Source organism: Chrysochloris asiatica, unplaced genomic scaffold, assembly GCF_000296735.1.
Source record: "Chrysochloris asiatica unplaced genomic scaffold, ChrAsi1.0 scaffold00050, whole genome shotgun sequence".
Classification (NCBI taxonomy): Eukaryota; Metazoa; Chordata; class Mammalia; order Afrosoricida; family Chrysochloridae; genus Chrysochloris; species Chrysochloris asiatica.
Window position 1 is genome coordinate 3,972,416 of NW_006408568.1, and position 12,726 is coordinate 3,985,141.

At 40.9% G+C, this 12,726-nt stretch overlaps 1 protein-coding gene and 1 pseudogene across 1 annotated transcript in view; one reads left to right on the forward strand and one right to left on the reverse strand.

The window, feature by feature from the left end:
- DYRK4 (dual-specificity tyrosine-(Y)-phosphorylation regulated kinase 4) overlaps window positions 1–12,726 on the reverse strand; it is a 73,304-nt gene that overhangs the window by 41,020 nt on the left and 19,558 nt on the right. The window lies entirely within an intron of this gene.
- LOC102840201 lies at window positions 9,386–9,937 on the forward strand (annotated as a pseudogene).

Genomic DNA, 12,726 nt, shown 5'->3' on the forward strand with positions numbered 1-12,726 from the left:
AACACTGCCCGATCCTGGGCCAACCTCACTACTGTCTGTTGCCACGCTTGAGTCCATCGATGCTGCCACTTGGCCAATCCATCTCGTTGGGGGTCTTCTTCTTTTTCTCTGGCCCTCTACCTTACCAAACATGATATCCTTCTCCAGCGACTGGTCCCTCCTGACAATATGTCCGAAGTATGAGAGATGAAGTTTGGCCATCTTGGCCTCCAAGGAGCACTCTGGCTGCACTTCTTCCAAAACAGATCTATTGGTTCTTTTGGCAGCCCATGGCATTTTCAATATTCTCCTCTAACACCATAACTCAAAAGCATCAATTCTTCTATGGTCTTCTTTATTCACTGTCCAGCTTTCACATGCATAAGGTATTGTTGTTGTTGATATTAGTTAATAATAGTGTATCAATATTGATTCATTAACCTAGTCCTTGTGTTGTGTGAGTAGCTGCTAACAGAAAGGTTGGTGGTTCAAATCTAAAAAGGCATGCCTTGGAGGAAAGGCCTAGAGTACTAATTCTGAAAAATCAGCCATTGAAATTCTTATGGTACTCAGTTCTTCTCTGAAACACATAGGGTCAAAATGAGTCTGAGCTGAGGTGTTTCTACATTACTAATAGAGAAAACTCAGAGTGGCATGTGGATATATGGAAACTACTCTCCGCTCAATTTTTCTGTAGATGTAAAATAGTTTTTTAAAAAGTAAAGCCTATACCCAAAGTGGGGGGAGGGATACAAAGGTAAGAAGTGACTGGCTTACAAGCTTTCAAGAGGGAACCTGGATCGACAGGGCGGGGAGGAGGGTGGAGTCTCAAGTGAGTAATATTCAACCTGTCTAGGAAGGGCTGATGAAAAGAAATGCGGATGGGTCTCTTGTGATGCAGGGATGAATAATTGTTATGAGGATGGATTGTGAGGACTGTAAAGGTAAAAGTGGATATTTTATAGCAAGAAGGGATGTGATTAACCTTTCAGTCTAGGAGCGAAGGCCCCTGGGACCATCACTGGAGAAGAACAGAGATCGGGACCCCACCCAGAGAAGCAGCGAGGCCTGAGATGGAGACAGAGAGGATGACATGAAGAGATGGCGTGGCTGAGGACTTGAGATCCAGGGAGGGAAGGGAGCTGTGCGATGAGGACTGTTGGGAGAGAGGGGGGGCCTGCGGGGTATAACCTTTGGTTGGGTGATGATGCATGGACGGGATGGTAACTATGGCAATGAAACGATGTATGATAGAATGAGTGTAAAGCTAATGTTCCCCCATGTAAACTATCACACAATAAAAGAAAAAAAGAAAAGGAAAAAAAAAAAAAAAGTAAAGCCTACCCAACAACAAAAAAAAGTCCGGTTCCAGATGTCTGTGCTGGTGAATTTTACCAAGCATTCAAAGAAAAGCTGACACCAATTTTACTGAAAATATTCCAAAATATAGAAAAGGATGGAAAACTTCCTAATACATTTTATGAAGCAAATATAAGCCTCATGCTTAAACCAGGCAAGGACATCACTAAAAAAGAAAATTAGAGACCAGTATCCCTCATGGGTCACTAGGGGTTGGAACCGACTCAATTGCACTCAACAACAAAAACAACATCCCTCATGAACACAGATGCAAAAATTCTCAACAAAACCCCAGCCAATAGAATTCAACAGCATATCAAACAAATAATACAGCATGATCAAGTGGGGTTCATATCAGGGATGCCAGAATGGTTCAATATTAGAAAAACAATCAACGTAATCTACCACATAAATTTATAAAAGGAAAAGAACTACATGATCATACCAATTGATACAAAAAAGACTTTGACAAAATCCAACAACCATTCTTTATTAAAAACAAAAAAACGCTCAACACAGTAGGAATTGAAGGGAAATTCCTCAACATAACAAACATACCAACATACATCCTAGTATGGCGCTGTGGGTTAATGCACTGGACTGTAAAGTCGGTTTGAACCACAAGGTTGATGGTTGAAGCTCACAGTTGCTCTTGGAAACTCTATACAGGGTCACTACAGGTCAAAACCAACTTGATGGCACTTAATAACAACATACAAAACCAACAGCCAACATCATTCTCAATGGAGAGAAAATGAAAGAAAGCATTACCTCTGTGAATAGGAACTAGACAAGGATGTCCTTTATCACCACTCCTGTTCAATATTGTGTTGGAAGTCTTAGCCAGAGTTATAAGGCAAGAAAGGAAAAGTAATGCATTAGACTGCAAGGTCAGTTTGAATCAGTTCAAACTCACCAGCCGCTCCTCAGAAACCCTATACAGAGTCACTATGAGCTAGAGCCAACTCAACAACACTTAGAAGCAACAAATTGGCAAAGAAGAAGTAAAATTCTCTCTATTTGCAGACTATATGATCTTATACATTGAAAATCCCAAAGATTCAATAAAAAAATAAAGACTACTAATAAACAAACGAAACTCCCTGGGGAAACTCCCTGCACACCTGGGGAGGAGGAACAGTGTCACAGGCCTGACTGTCCCTCATGGTACTGTATAAACTTATTCAACATGGCCCCAAAAGACAGAACCAAGCCAAAGCCTCCAGCTCAGAAGAGAGATTTTCTAAATCTTAGCACTGTCATAAAATAGAATGGGATCTTTGTGGGGTGGTAAATTCTGGCAGTATAGTAGATATGAATCAAGCTGCTAACCTCAAGGTCAGCAGTTCCAAACTACCAGCTGTTCTGTGGGAGAAAGGTGAGGCTTTCTGCTCCTGTAAAGATTTACAGCCTCGGAAACCTTATGCAGGGTCACTATAAGTCAGAACCAACTCCACCACCACCTCCACCAAGCTTCCATTAGGGAAGCACCAAGGCAAGCTGGATGAGGGTCTGTAGGAAATGTGCATGGAATGGGCGCTGGGTAAATTGTGACTCCCACAGTCCCATCTGTCATTAAGATTCAATCACATGCCTCTGAAAGCGTGTCTTAAATATGACATTGGTCCTCTTGGGAAAACAAACTGGGAGTCATTGCCCTAGGACAGTCTTTCTCATGCTTTGTCCCATCATGACACACACATAAAATCATAATATTTGTACAGTAACCTAGGCTAAAGAAAGAGGCAACTCACAGCAGATGCTCTGGGGCAGCTCAGTGCTCCAGCTGCCCCAGGCTTGACCAGGCCACTCCAAGAGCCCATGGCTTCTACATCTCTGCACACCATCCTCAGAGATTTATGAATTTGCTGATTGCTTGTTGCCTTCAGAAACTTCGCAAGAGACACATAACACTACATTCTACTACAGCATCCCCAAGAGGCAAGAAAAGGATGTTATCTCCCAGCCTCACAATGTGACAAAACTAAAATTTCCCTTAAGACGGAGAGTTTCATAGTCTGGGGGTTGAGGGAGAGGTTCTACCAGTATATCTCCATTCACGCCACCAGGGGAGTCCTTGACATAATGGTCCTTAGTTACCTTTTAGGATGGAAATTGAACTTACCCCTATGGCTCAACTTTCAGCCAATCAACAGGTCAATACGGTGAAGGATAAAACATCGGGGAAGTCTGCACTCCTCAGAATAATCAGTCATAGCAGATCAAAAGGGCAGCATTGACCAAGGAATAAAGCTCAGAAGTCAGAAAGGGAGAAGAAAGCAGTGCAAATGTAAAGAGTAAGCACAGAGAGAAAGCAGAAAGAGTGTCATTATGCTGTGGGGATTGCAATCAACATCACGAATCAAAGTGGGCATGAATTGTTGTGTGGAAAATGAATATACTCTAAACTTTCACTCAAATCACAATTTAAAAAAGGGTCGGGGGGCGGACAGGTCCACGACATTGTTCTGAGGTCCCCTAACTGATCTCTAAGCCAATTTAAGAGGAATTTCCTGAACTCTCTATTCAAATTTATTATCTCCTATGTTAAAAAAAAAAAAAAAAAGAGTCCTTGTGTAGTGCTGTGGGTTAATGTGCTGGATTGCAAGGTTGGTTTGAATCACATGGATGATGGTTCAAGCACATAAGCTGTTCCTCGAAAACCCTATACAGGGTAGTTATGGGTCAGAACCCACTCAGCAGCACTTAACAACAGCATGTTAAAAAATTTTAAAGTGGGAGTCCTGGTGTGGCACCATAGTATAATCACTCACCAGCCACACCTAGGAAACCCTATGCAAGGAACCGACTCAATGGCACATACCAACAGCACATGTAAAAATAATTTCTCTCCACAGTAGACAAAGTATAGGTGCTGATTCCAGTTCTGTCTAGGACATGGACACTGACAGTGTCTGGATAAGGCCCTATGTAGGGTCCAGAGGGAAGAATGCAGGGAACAAAGCCAACAGGACACTAACCAGGACCCTCTTTTGTATTCAATCATAGCTCTAGGAGGCATCTAAACAACCTGTACTCAACTGTGTTGTTGTGGGGTGCCATCAAGTGGATTCTGACTCATAGAGATCCTGCATGACAGAATAGAAGACCATCCCCGTGGATTTTCTTGGCTGTAATCTTTACAATGTTAAGGCAAGGGATTAGGAGGGAAATTACTGGTGGAAAAATTACTGAAGGCATAAAATCTCCAAATACCAAGAACAGCTGGGGAGAATAGGAGCAGAATATGAAAATGATCTCCTCCTGCATCTTGAACCCAGCTGGGCTTGTAAACCCTTTCTATTCATCCTTATCTGCTATCTATTAACTTCCTCCTTCTACTCAGGCAGCCTTAACCAGTGTTTGGCACAGGTGCAGAACATCTCTGGATGGCCCCCCAACTTGGCACACCTAGGGAAGACCAGGTTCTTGCACTGGGATCCTGACAGAAGGATGAATGTATGGACAGTTACATCCAGCATCTCAGACGCCTCCACAATGAAATCCATCTTGAAATTTTAGACACCATGTTAGACACCAGATGAGCATGCCGCATGAGAAAAGAACAACAAAGAAACAGAACACAGAACAACAGAACTGCACAAACAGGAAAGCCCGTTCTTTTTTGAAATCCAGTGGAACCATTGCTGCAGTTTAGCTTCTCACTATAAAAACCCATTAGATATAATTATGGATGTAGTAGCTCAAAATACCAACTGACAGAGAAGGATTCTTCACCTCAAGGATCAAGATTGCCCCCTTGGTATACAGGGTTGACAGGGACAGGCAAATTAGACATTGGCTACCTAAAATGGGGGGGGGGGGGTGCTATAAAGGCACAAAATGACTGGCTTAAAAGTTTTCAAGAGGGAGTTTAGTTTCAGAGTGTGTGGGGGAAGGTAGAGACCCCACTGAATAGTTTTCATCTTGTCTAGACTGGTCTGGTGAAACAAGATGGGAGTAGGATTCTTTTGGTTCAATAGTAATTGTTGTCATGATTAATTGCAATTGCCACAACTGTAAAGGTGGAAGTTATATAACAAAAAAAGGGGGGTAGTTAATCTTACATTCCAGGAACAGAGGACCTTAGGACCACGAAGAGAGAAGAGCATGAGCAGAACATGGGACCCTAACCACAGAAGCAGCAACACAGAGGTGGAGGCAGAGGTGATGGCATGGAGAGATAGAGCAGCTGAGGACTCTAGACTCATGGAAAGAGAAAGGCTGTGTGCTGGTGACCAGGAGGCAGACTTGCAGAATGTGCCCTTTGGTTGTTTAAATGATTATATATATCTGAGTGTTTTTGTGTACATTAAAAAACAAAAAAAGCAGAGGGAACAGAAGTAAATACTGTTAAATGGTGATACATGGAAGGGATTGTAATCATTGCAATGAAACAAATACAATAGGATGAGTGCAAAACCAATGTTCTCCCATGTAAACTATCACTCAATTCACAATAAAAGCTTTAAAAACGAAACAAAAAAGCATAATGTCAAGGCAGACACTCTTTATTAGTAAAGCTAAACTATTGTTTAGTTTTAAGAAGTTGAATAAAGAAGACCATAGAAGAATTGATGCATTTGAGTTATGGTGTTGGAGGAGAATATTGAAAGTACCATGGACTGCCAAAAGAATGAACAGCTATGTATTGAAAGAAATACAGCCAGAGTGCTCCTTGGAGGCCAGAATGGCCAGACTTCATCTCTCATACTTCGGACATATTGTCAGGAGGTACCAGTCATGTTTGGTAAGGTGGAGGGTCAGAGAAAAAGAGAAAGACCCCAGTGAGATGGATTGGCAAGGTGGCAGCATCAATGGGCTCAAGTGTGGCAACAATTGTGAGGTTGGCCCAGCACCAGGCAGTGTTTCATTCTGTTGTGCATAGTCACTACCGACTCAATGGCACCTAACAATAACAACAATTAATTGAGATGTTCCATGAAACCATGACCCTAAACCTCCAAATCAAGAAACAAAATCCTTGTGTTTGATTGTACACAAGCAGCCTCAGCAACTACTGTTTTTACCACTAATAAATCACTTAACTCTGGCCAATTAAAAACAACAACAACAAAAAAAAACCCTTAGACTGTGAGCACAAGGAGACACCATTTCCTATGACATGTCTCCCCTGCAGGTAGATTTCCATGATTTAACAAAACTCTTTAATACTGGATTTCATGGCTTTCTAGTCTTTGGCAACAATGGAAGCAGATCACCAGGTCTTTCTCCCATGGAGTGACTTGGTGAGTTCAAACTGCCAACCTGATGGTTAGCAGTTAGCAGTTAGCAGTTAGGAGCCGAGCCTGAACTGCTGTGCCACCAGGGGTCTTTCCCTCAACTGTGAAGCTCCTTTACTTTCCAGCCATTTTATATGAACATGTATTGCTTTTAGAATCCAGAAACTATCAATGCCATTATTTTAAAACTAAAAAAAATCTGTTTTAAAATATATTATACAGCTATTAGATAGAGGAGTCCTGGTGTGGTGCTATAGGATAAGCACAGGACTGTAACCACGAGGTTGGCAGTTCAAACCCACCAGAGTCACTATGAATCAGAACTGACTCTACAGCAGCAACCTGACTTAACAACAACAACCTGGTACTGGCATAATAGACACATAGACCAATGGAATTGAATTGAGAGTCCAAAAATAAACCCACATATCTATGGTTAATTGGTCTTTGACAAATATGCAAAGTCCATTCAATATGGAACTAAGATTCTCTTCAAATGATGTTGGGAAAATTGAATTTTCATATGCAGAAAATGAAACAAGATCTATACTTTGCACCATACACAAAAATTTTTTTTCAAAGGATTAAGAACCTAATGTACAAACTAAATCCATAAAATTCTTGAAAGGAAATGCTGTTGGGTCTAGCTTTTAACAATGGATTTAATATAATAAAGGCACAAAGAGCAAAAGACAAAATAAATAAATGGAACCTCATAAAAATGAAAAAAACTTTTGTTCATCAAAAGTTCTAGCAAAAAAGTGAAAAGACAGACTGCTGACTTGGAGAATATCTTTTGAAGCCATTATCTCCAATAAGAATTAAATAACCTAAATATATTTTAAAGCAGCTTCAAAAAGTTTGTGGAAAATGTAGCTAAAGTATCATGGAATTTTTCCAAGAATTTTTTGAAGTCCCCTCACATAAAACGACAACTTAGCAATGAAAAGACAAATAACCTAATCATAAAACAGGCAAAGGACAAGAATAGACATTTCACCAGATGGCCGCCAAGCACATGAGCAAGTGCCCAACACCATTAGCCAACAGAAAGATGCAAATCAAAACCACTATAAAATACCATTTCACTCTCACTGGGATGATGTCCTGGTGTGGCGCTGCAGGGTAATGCACCAGACCACAAGGTCAGTTTGAACACCAAAGTGCATGGTTCAAACCCACCAGTCACTTCTTGGAAGCCCTATACATGGTCTCTATGAGTCAGAACCAACTTGATGGCATTTAACAACAACAACAACAGGATGGATAAGGAGTCTTGGTGTGGCACTGTAGTATAAGCACTAGACTGCTAACCACAAGGTTGGTTGTCCAAACCCACCAGCTGCTCCTAGAAAACCCTATACTTTGAGTCACAACAGACTAGACAGTATTTAACAATAACACGTTGGCTAAGATAAAAAAGCAAAACCAAAACAGAAAATAGCAAATCTTGGCGAGAATATGGGGAAAATTGGAACACTTGTCCACTGTGTTTAGAATGAGAAAGTGTATAGCTGTTATAGAGAAATATCATATAACCCAACAATTCCATTCCTAGGTATGTACTTGGAAAACAGATTCAAAAAGAAACTTGAATACCAGTGTTCATTACAGCACTATTCATAATAGCCAAAAAGTAGAAATGACTAATGCCCATCAAAAAATGAATGGATAAACAAAATGGGGGTCCTGAGCCCTCAGTCCAGCAACTCATTGCCTTAAGTTAACAATAAGTTTGATAATATCTAGGAAGTTTTCATCATTTTATCATAGTTGTGTTTGAAGGGATGGTAAATACTCATGAACAAATACCCTCTTCCAAATTCTTACATATTTGTGGTTATTCATCCCACTCTTTCTCCTTACCAACTCAGCCTATGTCTCAATCCATGTATCTATACACAGAAATTACTGAGTTCTACAGAAGAACCCTGGTGAAAAGAGGGGAAATGGAGAATAGGATTTCTGGAGCTAGAGAGGCCAGATGAACCCCCAAAACTACTGTCCTGAGATAATCTTTAAAACTTAAACCAAAAATAACCCCCTGACGTTTTCTTAAAACCAAATATAATTGTTTAGCTTAAGTAGTAAGTTAAAAACATCTGCCTTGAGTATTAGTTTCTTTTAATAACTATCTATACGGGGTCCCGTGGAAGTGACAACACCTACTTCAAAGAAAGCTTAGAGGGCAGTGAGTTCATATTAATGGGGGAAGAACAACTCAGAAAAGGAGGGTGAGACAATGGAATACTATGCTACCTTGAAGAACAATAAGGAAGCTGCAAGCCACCACATAACATGGATGAACCTTGAGGACGTTATGCTGAGTGAAATTAATCAGTCACAAAAGGAGAAATACTGCATAAGACCATTATTGTAAAAACTTAAGAAAAGATAACCATACTAAAAAGGGGGAAAAAAAAATTCTTTGTTGGTTACTGGTGAGGGTAGGGTGGGGGATTTGGGAGGTAGAGGGAGGGGACGATAGAGCACAGGGTAGTAGGTAAACACATCATAGTTTGGGTGTTGGGGAGGGCAGTACACAAGAAGGGGGAGGGGTGGAAGAACAAGGTAGATAGGGGAACACTGAAGCAAGTTTGCATGGACTAAATGGGACAGAGGTAAATAGTGATGTATGCACAACCTTGGAACAACAGGGCTCAGTGATACAGGGATCAAGGCATAGTCAGAAGAGGGGAAATAATGTGTTAAGATGCTTGACTGACTTATGAATATTGGTTTCCCTTGCCTATTATTGTAGAATAGACACTTGAGTTCCGGCATCTGCTTGTCTCACCGGCTACATGCAGCAGAAGCACTACCTTGAGGCTGCGGGTCTAAAACTACATACCAGCTGCCCGAGCCAAGCCCGCTAGCTCCTATGCTAAGAACACTTTTGAAGACACATGTCCATACTGTTTCCAGTTGCTGGTACTTGATAACTCTCGAGTACGCCTCAAACCAAAGCCGAAAATGACACCCAAAGTGCAGAAACTTCTTAATCGAGAAGCAAAGGGTTATACATGCAGTTTTAAAGAAATGAAAGTTGTGAAAAAGTACAAAGACTCCAAAAGTGAATTGTTGATTAATTGTAAAACATGCACTAGAACAGTTAGACATCAAGGTAAAAGTAGACGCTTTCTATCATCGTTGAAGAGCACTCCTAGCACCCTTCAACTAAACCCATTCTGAAGACACCAGAAAGAAAGACTCTGAGCTATGTCTGCAGCCAAAAGCAAGAGCCCTGCATTGATTTTCAGAACACCTACATCTGGACAGTCAACATCCACTTTCTCTTCCTCAAAGAATATGAGCAAAACAAAGAAACACTTCTCTCAACTAAAAATGTTGCTTAGTCAGCAAGAAAGCCCCCAAACCCCAAAGATTGACTTCAGAAATTTCTTATCTTCTCTGTAAAGAATGGATTTTGAAAACAAATGTCTAATATAATTTCTGAAATTAAAGATAATCGGAAAAACTAAAAAAGTTAAAGACACATGAGTGGGATAGAACGGAATGTTGGGAAATATAATCACAGAAAGCTTGTAAGCCTGTCTTCAGCCTATAACTGATTGGAATACCTAAAAGGGGTTCTAGAACTTGCCCAGTGAAATAGGCTTCCTTCAGAGTCTTTGCAGTGTATAGGACCTTAGGTGGAATTCTGAGCCCCATCCAGAACCTTCTGAAGTGGGACATTCCCACTAGAAAGTACAAGCAGACCAGTCAGAAACAGCTAAAGCAATGCAAGATACATCTTCAAAGAAAGATCAGCACGGAAAATCCAAAACAAAAATGGCAGTATGATTGGCTACTACAAGAAGAAGCAAGTTGTTTGCCAGGGAGCCATCAAGGCAAGCAATCAAGTCCCTTCAGGACAAACCCTCCTCCCTCCAAGACTGAAACTCAAAGTGAACACATGAGCAGGTATGTAAGCTGGCTGGCAACCATGTTGGGCTAATGGTGAGTGGAAGAGGGGGAAAGGTAGCAATGAAGGAAAGGGCTGAATTCAACTACGCTCCATAGACTCCTGTTGACCTGGAGATGGTGAGACCTGGGGACACATGAGCCCATGGACAAGGACACAGCCATGGAGGACTAAAGCTGAGAGTGAAGAATCCAGCTGATATGAAGTGAGAGGAGATGCACAAGAACGCCCAAACTTGCAGATAGTACCCATTTAACCTAGCCTCGATGGCCTGATAATCAGAACTCAACTAGAGGAAGATTAAAAAAACAAAACAAAACAAAAAACCCAAGTTTTGTTATAGGAAATGAGTGTAAATTGCTACAATTTTATACTTATGGATGTAGTACCTCAAAATACCAACAGAGAGGGAAGGAATCTTCACATCAAGTATCAATCCTATCACCTCTGTATGCAGGGTAGATAGGGATGGGCAACTTTGACATTGGCTACCTAAAATGAGGGGATGATAAAGGCATGAAGTGACTAGCTTACATGTTTTCAAAAGGGAGTTTAGTTTATGTGTGCAGAGGAAGGTGGAGTGCCCGCTGAATAGTTTTCATCTTGCCTATATAGGTCTGGTGAAAAGAGATTCTTATGATTTAACAGTGGGAAATTGTTATCATGACTAATTGTGACTGTCACAACTGTAAAGGTAGAAGTTTTGTAACAAAAATGGAGGAGTAGTTAATCTTACAGTAACTAGGACCCTAGGACCTGCAAGAGAAAAATGCACAGAGTAGGGGACCCTATCCAGAGAAGCAGTGACACCAGAGATGGAGACAGAGATGATAACATGGAGAGAGGGAGCAGCTGAGGACTCTGGACTCATGGAAGAGAAGGACTGGGTGCTGGTGGGCCAGGAAAGCTTGCAAATGTACCCTTTGGTTGTTTAAATTATTATATATTCCTGAGTGTTTCTGTGTACATCTCCTTCCCTCCTCCACCAAAAACAAACAAACAAAACAAAACAGGGAATGGAAGCAAATACTGTTGAATGATGATGCACGAAAGAGGTTGTAATCATTGCAATGAAACGATGGTGAAAAACTGATGTTCTCCCATGTAAACTATCACTCAGCTCACAATAAAAACTTAAAAAGAAAAAGGGGGGTCAGAATGGTTCCACAAGTTGAAGAATGCCATCAAGGTCACAGAATTGTACCTGTAAAAATGGTTGGAGTATGTTGTGCTGTGCATAATTAAATTAAAATACTTTTAAAGCCCCCCAAAATCTACAAATATGAATGGCTCAATGTAGTAAGAAGGAAAAAGACATTCACAATAACAGGAAGGCTTTCCCCCCACCCCCCACCCCCAACATCAGAGCCTAGAGTCGAGTGAAATCAGATTTTGAAAGAAGGTGTCAAGGGACCTGGACTATGGAGGACCTTAGTATGGAAGCAGCAGAGATGGGACCAAAGGAAGGGACAGGAGACCACATGTCCAGGTTTAGGTTATTAAGAGTCCCCTAAGGAAGTCAGATTTTCTAGATCCACTGAGGTTAGATGAACCCCTGGAATGGACTGCCCTGAGATAATCTTTAAACTTTAAACCAAGCATATCCCCTGAAATCTTTTGAACATGAAACAATTGTTGTTAAGTGCCATCGAGTAGGTTCCAACTCACAGTGACCCTGTATAGGGTTTCCAAGGAGCAGCTGATAAGCTTGAACCACTGACCTTGTGGTTCAAACCAACCTTGCAATTCAGTGCATTAACCCTCAGTGTCACACCAGGACTCTAAAACCAAACAGTAGTTTGTCTTCATTAGTTTTTTGTTTTTTTTTTAAAGTCTGCCTTAGCATTGCGCTTATTTAAAAAACTGCCTATATGGGTTCAAATTGACAAAAGCAAGACAGGAAAAAGTAAGTGTGTTTGCTAACGGGAAAGGATCAACTAGAAAAAAGAAGGTGAAAAGAGTGACATCAATGTCACTGAATTGTATCAGTAAAAATTATTGAATTGGTGTATGTTTTACTATATATATTTTCAACAATAAAAACAAAATAAATTAATATCTTCTTTTTAAAAAGCTTCCTTACATTTAGGCCCACATTTAACGGTAGGGATTTCCCTGGGGGTTCTCTGGTTGTGCTTACCATCGCTAGGTGACACTGTGTCAGCATGCACTAGGACAAAGCCAGCTGATCAGAGCCTGGAGTCTCCAGTTCTGAGCCTG